This window comes from Pteronotus mesoamericanus, unplaced genomic scaffold (assembly GCF_021234165.1).
Source record: "Pteronotus mesoamericanus isolate MK-2021 breed Mesoamerican mustached bat unplaced genomic scaffold, CSHL_Meso_final contig_134, whole genome shotgun sequence".
In the NCBI taxonomy this organism is placed as follows: Eukaryota; Metazoa; Chordata; class Mammalia; order Chiroptera; family Mormoopidae; genus Pteronotus; species Pteronotus mesoamericanus.
Genome location: NW_026555061.1, coordinates 4863244 through 4874671, shown reverse-complemented (window position 1 = coordinate 4874671; position 11428 = coordinate 4863244).

The following is an 11428-nucleotide window of genomic DNA, read 5'->3' as shown; positions in this document are numbered from 1 at the left end:
AAATTACGGTCAACCTTCAAATGGCAGCGTAAATCCCAACCCAGAACCTGAAACATTGTGAAATGTTTAAGCTGGGGGTTTCCCCACTTCCCCCGGGACCGTGGACTGCTGGGGCTGGCCTCGGGGGTGGGGCGGGGGGGAGAGAAGGAGAAGCAGTTATGACCAAAACCACAGGCATGGAGACATGTTGTCTCGGGATCTGGGAAATAAGACTGAAGGCCCACCCTCATGCGGAACTGGGGTCCTGGAAGATGTTCCCTTTCCCAGCGTAGTCCCTGTAGACCCAACCTGGTTGCTGTTGTTCCCAGCTCAGGAACCACTCAGTGCGTCGGGACCGGACCACACGTGCCCCGGGGCCCCAGCCACAGGCTGCTGCTCTCTCGGGACGAGAAATGCTTCCTGGGCAGATGAGACTCGGACTGATTGCCACCCCCGCAACCCCCCCAAGACGGGTTTCACATCTCGTTCTCGGCAGGCTCTGTGGCCACCCCTTCCCGTAGGACAAGGCGGGGCGGTAATTCTAGCTTCTGGTGCAGAAAGCCCGCATAATATAAAGTGAGAGCCACGGCGGGGAAGGGCACAGAGACAGTAATGGCGAGTTAAAGTAAAACGGAGCCCTGGTAACGACGGAAGACGGACAGCAAGGACATGCGGCGAGTGCACGGATGGCCTCCCGAGACGGGCGTATGGTGGCATCCGGAGGCGCTGTGAGTTGCTGTCAGGTATTGTTGAGTCGTTTCTAGGTTAACTGTCATTGTGATGCTGTATTGCCAAACCTTTCCCCGCCACACCTTTTATTTTGTCTTCGGTAAATAAAGGCCACAATCAAGGGATACTGTGCCTCAAGAAATCCCTTACTTGCTCCCGCCCACTGATACCAGCCCATCATTCCAATCATCCACCGTTAACCCATTTAGCGGTCATTAATCGACCATCTACTATGTGCCTGACTCAGGTTTTGGTACCGGGGATCCAGCAAGAGAACGAGAGGCAAGATCTCTTGCTCATTTAGAACCTAAGTTTTAGTTAGGGGAGACAGACCAAAACAACTAAACAAATGATTGGAGTAATTTCAGAAGGAAATAAAGTCACCCAGGGTGATGGGACACAGAAATATTTCAATGACCCCCCCACTCCCACCCCAGGCCTAATTTAGTTTAAGGAATTGTGTGTAATACAAATACATTTACACTGTGGATCCTGTATGGATGTGTAATCCCTTATTTCCACTGAGGAAAGATGAATAATACATGCAAATTCTTTTATTTCTTTTATTTGATGTTCTTTCTTAGGTACCTTTTTGGCTCCTGGCTACAACCCCCCCAGCCTATTTAGGCATTTGTGTCTTCGTTTAAGATTCTGTTCTCGTCCCGTAAGATTTATTGACGTTAAACCCCAGGGAGACTGTGAGTGGATTTTTTTTTCATCAAGCTACCCTCCTGCCTCCTTGACTTTCAGTTGCCAGAGTGGAATGGCCCCAAGCCCCCAAATGTCAGCCCTAGGCAGTGGGCACACCATTGTTTGCCTGCCTCAAAGGGAACAAGAGCTCAGAGCCCCTAGCCTGCTCATTCTGTGACTTTCCCGTCCCCACACAGAAGGCTGAGAGCAATGACATGGTGTTGAGGGAGGGTCTGGGTGTCACACTGAGTCAGGCGGAATGAGGGGGTGGACTCCTTTAAGCCACTTGAGCTCTCGCTGGTGGGACCTTTGCATCTCACTACGAGCGAAAGATTGAACTACGGGCCCAAGATGGGTGGCGAACCCCAAAACATTGAAGAGGGACCCACACGCCTTCCCTAGAGCTATAGCGGTGGCCTTCCCATGTACTAGCCAGAGACACGTTCCAGGAAACAACCTCTGCTACTAATTCGGGGTGGGGGGGAATGTAGATTTCATCTGCAAAAAAGAAATGAGCAGATAAAACAACCAAACGTTAAACAGATGGAGTTCAAAATGAAGTGAGAGACTTGAGATAACATAGCAAGTGTTTCCTTTTAAAAGAGTTTCCCCCTAACAGAAAGAAAAAAAAAAAACTTACAAAAACATCTCCTTTAAGGTCTCTCCAAGTTTCTAGAAGACAAGGAAGCCATGAAAAAGGAAAAAAAAACCCCAAACTGTTACAGGATACATTATTTTTAGAAGACAAAAGATCTGGGGAAGCAGCAGGGGCAACAAAGAGCAGACTGAATGTGAATCACAGAAAACCCAGCCGGTGAATTAGGAGAGGAACTTGAGAATTTCTTCTAGAATGCAGAGGAAAGCAGTGGAGGCGAAGCTGATGGGTAAAAAGGTGAAAGACGAGAAAATCAGACACGGGAGGTACAATGTGCCTCTGTCAAGGGTATCAGTGGATGTGAGGAGGGACGTCCTTTCGCTCTACCCCTAGGCTTCGGGTCCTGCCCGAGGTCCGCAGGAAGCAGGAGGGCCCCGGCTGTGCGGGAAGAAGGAAGCGAGGCCGGGAAGGGGCAGGACCCGTGAGGCTGCGTTATTTCGGAGACAGCCAGAGGTATCTATCTGATCAAGACCCAAGGCCTAACTTAGCCAGACCAAAGTTACCTGTTGAACACGGGACAGCTCTGAACGCCCCCTAGAGGCGGAGAAGTCGATCAGTGCCCTGCGATTTACCTCAAATACATTCTGGCCGAATGATTTAAAGGTGGAAAACAAAACCATTTAAATACTAGAAGATGACATAGGTCCACGTTCATGTAATTTTGGTTTGAGCCAGCCTTCTAAACATAAAACCAATTAAGAAACCACAACGAAAAGCACGTACAGATTTGCTCACTTAAATTTTAAAAATAATTTTTATATTTGAAAAGTACCAAATAAAAATTTACAAGGCCAGTCGCCAAAACGGTGTTAGGCATTAGGTGCCCATCAAAGGGTTAATAGTCTTCCTGTAGAAAAGGCTCTTTATCTGTTCGTGAGGAAAAGTAGAATATCCCAGGAGGAAAATGGGCAAAGGGCAATAGTTACTTTATAATAAAAATAAAATTGCCAGTAAACATGGAAACATGTTCCACCTCGCTACTCAAAGAAACGCAGACAAAACAGCCACGAGATAGTATCTTCTGCTGATCCACTTTGCAAACCCTGCGCGTGCGCGCACTGGCGTGTGTGTGCGAGGTACAGAGGGCGGGGAGAGAATGGCGTGCGGCAACGAGGAGATGAGAACAGCGAACCCCCTTTGGTGTGTGTTGGCGGAATAATTCTGTAACACATTCTGAGGGACATATAATTGACGTTTGACACAGATAGCAAAAGTGTGCACTTAAAATGTGCACGCCTAGCTAGTCAGTGGGGAGACCCCCCCACCCCCAGCCCACCCCCGCTCTCGCCACTTCCCTCTGCAGCCTGGGGGACCGACGGGGCCCGGACGCAGGGCCCCGTGCTGAAGGTGGACGGTCCGGGCCCTCGCAGGCGCCCTCACTGGCCCTGGCTGGGCTCACCTCTCGGTTTTCCTCCTGTTCTCTTATTCATGCTGGCAGCGACTCGCCTCGTCTGTTCCGCTTAAGAACCCTGCTTAATGGGTGTGATGGGGCTCATTTCATGGGGGACATGGCCTTTATCCGTGGGCACCCCCCTCTCTGGGATGCCTTAGAAATGGCCTCTCCACCGGCTGAAGCTGGCGGAGCCCCAGGGAGCCAAATTTAAAGGGGGAGGATGTGTGTGTCTTTGGAGGTGTCCCTTTGTCCTCTGACTGAGTTAATGACTATCCCGGCTGCCCTTCTCAGGGACCCGCACCCTCTTGTCCCAAGAATAGGGAAACTTTATTCCAAGACGTGTTTGAACGGAGATAACGGTGGGTCAGTGCTGACCTGGGGCGGTCACTTCCTACTCGGGAGGATGAGAGACAGCCAGGCGTGGCTTTGGAGGAGTCCCCGGACATTTCCCCGCCTCCCAACCCACCATGGCTCAAAGAAAGAAGTGACCCATGGTGTTGGCTGTGAGCAATGTTTCTGTGCGCGTCGCACCAGCCCATGTTGACGAGGGCCCTGAACGGAGAGCCTGAGGGGATGGGGGAGCGTGTGGGCTCCCTCTCCCCCAGCCAGGGGACATGGGGCGGGGGCCAGGGAGACAGGAGGACGGGGGGGTGTTTCCCAGGCTGCCAGCATCCGCGTGGGCAGGAGACAGACAGCGTCGTAGTTGTGTGTGATGGTTGGTGCTCAGGGCCTAAATGGCTTTGGCCCTGAGGGATTATTGTAAAGCACACATTGACCCAGGTAAATACTGTAAAATAAAATTAGGATGAGCATGTTTATGGCTTCTCTGGGTACGACTAGGAAACTGAAATCGGATTTATTAAAAATTTTTAATACAGGCCTCCGCCTTCTCTGGAGCATTTCCTGAGGGTACAAGATGATTCTCTGCGAGGCCTGTGGGCCATCGCCAGGGCCACACGCACGGCGCGCGTCCGCCTCAAAAGTGGAGCCCTCGTGTCAAGTAGGGCGGCTGCTGCGGAAAACGGTGTCGCGGGCCCTTGAAAATTAAACGTAGAACTACCAGGCGCTCCATCATGCCTGCTTCCCTGCGCATACCCAGCCGCACTGAAGGCAGGGTCTTGGAGAGCTGTCTGTCCACCTGTGTTCATAGCACCGCCATCTCTAATAGCCGCAAGAGGAAGCAACCCAGCTGCGTGTGAGTGGATGAACGGAGAAACAAAATTACACACACACACACACACACACACACACACACACACGTCAAAAGGAAATTCTGCCATTTGCGACAACATGGATGAAACTTGAGGACACTATGCTCAGTGAAATAAGCAAGACTCAAAATGACAAATTCTGTGTGATTCCACTTACACGAGGTCCCTAGAGGAGTTAAATTCACAGAGACAGAAAGCAGAAGGGGAGATGCCGGGGTGGGGGAGGGGGAGGGGGAGTCCGCGCTTAATGGGGACAGAGTGTCTGTTTGGGAGGATGGGAAGATCCAGAGATGGCTCGCGGTGGTGTTTGCATAACAGTGTGAATATAATCCTTAATGCTGCTGTATGTACAAGTGGTTAAGGCGGTAAACATTAAGTGTTTTTTGTCACAATTAAAATAAGTGTGTTCAGCCAATGCACCACAGCGCTCAGCTGTGTTTCCAGCACACATGGCAGGACAATCACAAGGGGCAGGTAGAGTTGGGTCATACTCATACGTCTGCCTCCCATGCGGTGGCTTTGCGGGTCTCAGCGGAAGTCCTCCTCAGCTCCCAGACCAGATCAGGCCTCCCCGGGGACACTTCTCCTCCCTCTGGGCTGATGTTTGCTCAGCACAGCCTCTGTGCCAGCCTGAGTCATTATTTTAATGGAACGGTGACTGCCTATTTAATGTTTTCTCTTCTGTTACAACATGAACTTCATGACTCATGTTGGATCTCTATGCCCAGTACAGAACATGCACATAGTAGACACTTCATAAGCAGCGGTCAGATAAATACTATGTGAATGTCAATAAAATGTCAATGTTGCTTTTTACTCCATACAGTTTGATACTGTTTTGTTTTGTGCATTGTGATGGGCAAAGGTTTTTCAGGAAGACCTACAGACAACATCGAGTGCAGCAGTTCTAAAGCAGACACTCCTAAAGTTATTCATGGCAAGTCCCACGTGGCCCCTCCTGGAATGGCCCCGCCAGAGTCCCCAACAAGCATCTCCAGTAGTTTCTCCGGTTCTAAGTTCTGGCCCTGCTGTGTTTCTTCTAGGCTTCCCAGGACCTAAATGAATAGAAAATGACCGGTTCCAGATGTTTTGTTTACAAAATCCTTCCCCCAGAAGAGCAAAGGCTCCCGCCTTGGATGGCATGATAGCCAAAGGTAGGTTGTATTGACTTCAATTGAACCCCAAGGGGTGCCCTGGAGTCGGGGCTCAGCAAGGTCTGAAGGGCAGGCAGAATTTCCATTTCTCCCTGTGCATGTCTCTTACTCTGCTCTGGTGGCTGCTCCGTGCAACCCTCGCTGACGGCCGCTGTCTCCCGCAGCCGCAGGCTGGCCCGCAGTGCGCGGCTCTGGCTTTAGCCCCACAATCAGCTGTCTGAGTATCGACTAGATTAGCGAGTCAAAGCTGGCCATGTAAGCCTTTGTTGGCTAGCGCTCACTTTGCGTAATTTCTGAGGTTAGTGAGGAACACTCTTGTCTGGTCTAAGCTCATTGACGTGGTTGGGTTGCAACATAGGCGAGTGAGAGTCTTTTTCCATTGCAACAACTAGAACGCTGGTTTTTTGAAAGTAGGCCAAAAAAGAAGAAGAAGAAGAAGAAGAAGAAGAAGAAGAAGAAGAAGAAGAAGAAGAAGAAGAAGAAGAAGAAGGAGAAGAAGGAGAAGAAATGTTATTCTAAGTCCCATTTTCAAGTAATTCTTACCAGATTTTTATTATCATCATCTGGTTTGAATGAATCAAGACAAATAGCCCATTTAATCTGATTACTTTCTGGTTCTTAAGGATTATTGAGTCAACTGAATCAACATTGTTTCCTAACAGGTCAGAAGAATTTGACTCTTCAGTAACCAAAGAAACCTCAAGTTCACCCATGTGTTTCTTTTCAGATAAACATTTATTAAGTTACTATGGTTTATTTGCTTTCATAAATATGAACATGTGAGCTCTTTTCTTAGCTGCTCACTGCCTTGATTAGTAATTATGTTGTATTTTGTCTTGGTTAGAAAAGTACATTTTGCTACTTGGTACAATTATGGGTCAAATATGGTTAAAAAAGAGAATTATGTACAAATACAATTACATATAAGTAACAAACTGAATAACATGAAAAATAATGCTTCAGAGAGTTAAAACTCCATGTGATGAATCATAAGGGAAAGATAGATTTTGCAAATAAGAGATATATTAAATTAAAACCAAATCTTTTAAGTACATTATATGTTTCTGAGAATAAATAAATGATACACTGGAAGATTTCTACTTCTGTCTGTTTGGGACAGAGAACTAGAAAAAGAACCACAGAATAAACCCAAAGTGAAAAAAAAAAGGAAAAGAAAGATAAGAGCAGGAAATAATGAAATGTAAAACAAAGATGAAAAAAGTAAAGATACATACGAGAGAGAGAGAGAGATTAAAAACAAGGAAATAAGACAGACAAAATCTGGAATAGCTGTTACTTTAGGTGTGATGGGGTGAACCAGGGATGGGTTACCCATGACCTGTGTATCACATACATACTTTTGTATGTATCAAATATGCATAACACATATATGTGTTATATAAGTATTTAAACATATACACTATAGAAAATTGGAGAAATGCCAAAATTATTAAGGAAATTAGAACTTGCCTCTAGTCTGAATCTTAACTCTATTGCTCTTTTAACCATCTTAGAGGAAACTGTTTCTGAAATGCCTTTTTTTAATTGCTCTCTGAAAGAGTACTTTTAATGTATTCAAACCTGCTTTTATGACTCCTGGTTATTTGCGCACAACCATGATTGTGCGCCCTAAGACGCATTGCAACGGTCGCCCTCCCTGCGGGGTGTGTCCCTGTAAAGAAGTCTCCAGGCTGCTGAGTGTTGGCGTTTAGTTCCTGGTTGGTTTGTTTTCTGTTAGGTTGTTTTGGGATAATTCTCATCACTCCATTTTCTTACACTCTTTGTCTACCCTCTGGGCCCATGTTTAATCGGCCGTCCCCCCCCGCCCCCCCCGTTTGGTGGCTCTCTCGTGTGTCCCTCTCCTCTCAGGGCCTCTGGCACGCGGTGGCTCCTGCTGCGCCGGGGTCTCTCCCAACTCTCTTCTCAAGGTCACGCTGTCCCTGCCCTTTCCCAGCCCCTGCGCCCACACCTCGGCCCCCCGGAGCGGGGCCCGGCCCGCATGCAGCACCCTCTCCTCTACCCGCCCGCCCGGCAAATCCTGCCGATTCTTTGAACGGTAGCTAAGGGTCAGCTTCCGGGGAACCTGGCCCCCCTCAGCCAGCAGGACTCGGCTCTGACCTCCTGAGCCCCGGCTCACTGTCCACTCTGCACTGCCAGTACCTGGTTCCACTCTCTCCCCTCCCTGCCCGTGACGGCAAAGCCCAAACCCACCCTGAGGCCTCAGGTGCTGCAGCCGTTAGCATTCAGTCGCCAGTCACGTTGACCGGAGAAGACCCCGCGCATGGCTGACCCCAGGCAGCACTCAGGTGTTGGAGGGATGGGCACCCACGCGCAGAGCTAGTCACAGCCCGAGCCCCGCCTGTCTGATGGCACGGAGTCGGACTGGTTTGGAAAGGATGTCCTTGCCAAGTCGCTTTCCATCCCAGAACTTGAGGAGGGTCCCTGGCGCGCCCAGGGCCCGAGTCCCTGCTGCTCGTGGCCCTGAGCTCAGTGTGGCAGACAGGCGGGCGGATTTTACTCTGGGGTCGGGCCAGGTGGTGTTTTCCACACTTTGTCTTAGTCGTGAGACTCGCGTGAGAGAAATCACGAAACTTCGATGTTTGTTTAGTATGTCGACATCGGGCTTAGGAGGAGCTCGGGACACAGGCCACCATTTAGCTCAAGGCACACCCCCTCTGCAGGGTCATTTCCTGTGCCACTCTGCCTGGGCCCTGGGTGCCTGGCGGAGCATTGTTTCTGGGGTGTCTGTGAGGGTGCTTCCGAGGGAGATCGGTGCCCTCCCCGGCGTGAGCGAGCGTGCTCCCTTCCACTGAGGGCCTGGGGAGAACAAGAAGCCGAGGGAGGGAGGGTTGGTCCTTGCCTGCCCTCCTCCCATCCTGCCTGCTGCTGAGCCAGGACACCTGTCTCCTTCTGCCCGTGGACTCGGGTTACCCATCAGCCCCTGGTTCTCGGGCCTTCCGACTTGGACCGAATGATGCTGCCGGCTTTCCTGGGCCTCCAGCTGGCGGCCAGAAGGTGGTGGGACTTCTCAGCCTCCACAATCATGTGAGCCAAAATGTTCCTTTCTGTATACTTATCTCCGGTCGGTTCTGCTGCTCTGGGAAGCCTGGCAACACGCTCAACTCCTGGCAAGTACACGCCGCCGACGAGCCCTCAGCTCCGGCTGGAGGGTACACGCTGGCAGGTCCCCGCGTCTGCATCTGCGGGCTGAGGGACAGGCCGGCCAGGAGCCAGCTCGCTTTGTTCCCAGCTCCGTCTGTTCTCGATGAGCTTGGTTGGTGTTGTGATGACCTAACTTGATGACATTATGTGATATGATGAAATGAGTTACCTTTATATGGCCATTTCATTCAAGCTAATTACATACTTTCTTAATATTCAATAAAAGTGAGTCGTTAAAATGTCTAAATGGGGGCAAGTCAAATATAAAAAACAAAATGTACTGTAAAAATATGAACTTTTGGATTTAGGTTGTTTCTACATCTTTTGAGTCTTGGCTCTCAAGAAACCACAATCGCAAAGAAAACACTGCATTCTGAACATGGCTGATGTCAGTGTGGACAAAAAAGGGGTCACATGCTGGACGTGACAAGCTCAGGGGAGGCCCGCATGGCAGCCCTACGAACTCAGAGCCCTAACGTAACCCCACAGGGTGGTCTGAGGATAAAAATTCCTCGCTGAAAGCCAGTCAGGGCGGCAGCCGCGTCCTGGGCCTGCAGCTTCCCCATCAAAGGTCAGTTACCTTAACTGGGCCTGTGTGTGGTCTCTGTGCATCAGGATAACGTAGCCTTGCAATGTCGGAATAATCCCTTTTCCCAGTCCCATCAAGGTCCGCCCACTGCACCAGAGCCCACGTCCGCAGAGCTTCATGGTCTCCCTGCTCCTGGGATTCCACGTGTGCTGAAGATGCTATCTGTTAGCCACCCTGTCCCCACCGACGTAAAAGTATGTGTCTCTCCGTTTTGCTCTTCATCCAGCCTCGGAGGTTTTCCTGCTTTGCTTCCTCCTGCCTCCCTAATCTACCACCCATGGATTCCATGTACCTTCCTTCCTTTAAGTGAATCCTGTCTTTCCTTTTGGCATCTAAGAGAACATACCTTGTATTCTAACGTATAAAATAAGCCACAAAACTGCCCTTCTCTGGAGTGTTTTCTCAATTTGTTGAGATTTCGCTTCTTGGCAATTGTCACCAGTTTGGCTTAAACAAACTCAGAAGTTCTTACAGGTTTGGGCATTTCTTGTGCGATGTGTAAGAACACACAGAGTCTCTGTCAGAACGGTGTTTAAAAAAGGACCTTTGTCCCTCATCAGAGGCTAATAAGTCCATTTTTTCGGTTTTAGGTTAAATTAAAATAATGTTCTTTTCGATAAACGGGCCGCTGGTTAGCAAGGACACTCCAGAGCACACTGTGAACAATCTGGACGGAGTGGTCTGTGGCCCTTCCCTCCGTTCATGGGTCACAAGTCCCCAGGGGCCAGCTTGGCCAACCTCCTTTCTTCTCCTCGGGAGTGTCGGGCCCTGCTGGGGTCACCACCTTCTGAACAGCCCGAGGCCGCTGGGTCCCCGGGGCCCTGCCACCCAGCTCGCCCAAGAGCCGGAGGGAGGGCCGCGGGAGGAGGCCGCGTGCGCAGAGCACAGAGTCCGCCCCACGCACAGGGGCTCGCTTCACGAGGTGGCTACCCTTCCCCTTCTAATCGCCACGTGTTACTCCCACTGTGCGCCTGTTCACCTGCCTACAAAGGATGGCGTTTAATTCTGTGCACAGAAAAAGAAACAGGTTTTAAAAGGTCAGTGGTACTGCCTTCTCTGGGTTCCTGTCTTTACCCTTAGTCCAATGCTCTTCCAGGTTTGCAGGGGTGGAATTCTACCGCTCTGCCGGAGGCCTGCTGGGGTCTAGGCGTATCTGGAGACAAGAATATATGTGTGTGGGGGGGATCTTGAGAAGTACTGGCATCCCCTTTAAGGTAACTATGTCAGATGAGGTCATTAAAAGTGTTCAAGCAAGGGAAAATAATTTTTTTTCCAAAAGGAAGAGAGAGGCCACCTCTTCTGGCCAAGGAGGGCCAGGGGATTGGGAAGTTCGAGGTTTTTGGGTGCACAGGCGTCCACCCACTGTCTCCATTCCAGGCCTCGGGGTCCACCCCTTCCCCATTGTGCAACTTCCACAAAGAGACATGGCCGAGCGGAGGCGTGAACCTGTGACGCCATCCTGTAGCTCTGAGGGCCTGGGTTGGCGTCTGCTTTTCCGTGGCATCAGCTTGGCCGCCACAGAACTCAAAGTGTCTTGTAGGGCTTTTATAGGGAGCTCTTGACTCCCTTGGCAGTGGTTCAACTTAATATGTTAAAGCCCTAATCTTATTTTCTTTTTATAATTTCTCCAGCCACGTCAGAAGCTATCAGCCCAGCCCAGAGCTTCTGTGGTCCTAATTTCCGCTGCAGTGATCGAATTCAACGGTCCCTTGGCCTCCCACAGCCTTGCTTTGAAGAGGCACTTTATTTTGGGGACCTGCAGTGTAGTTTAAGTAACCGTTTTGCCATTGCATGCTGCGCATGGACGCTCTCCACACCCCGCTTCTCCCCGACAATAGTGCTGTCAATGTGTTGACCACAGTCACG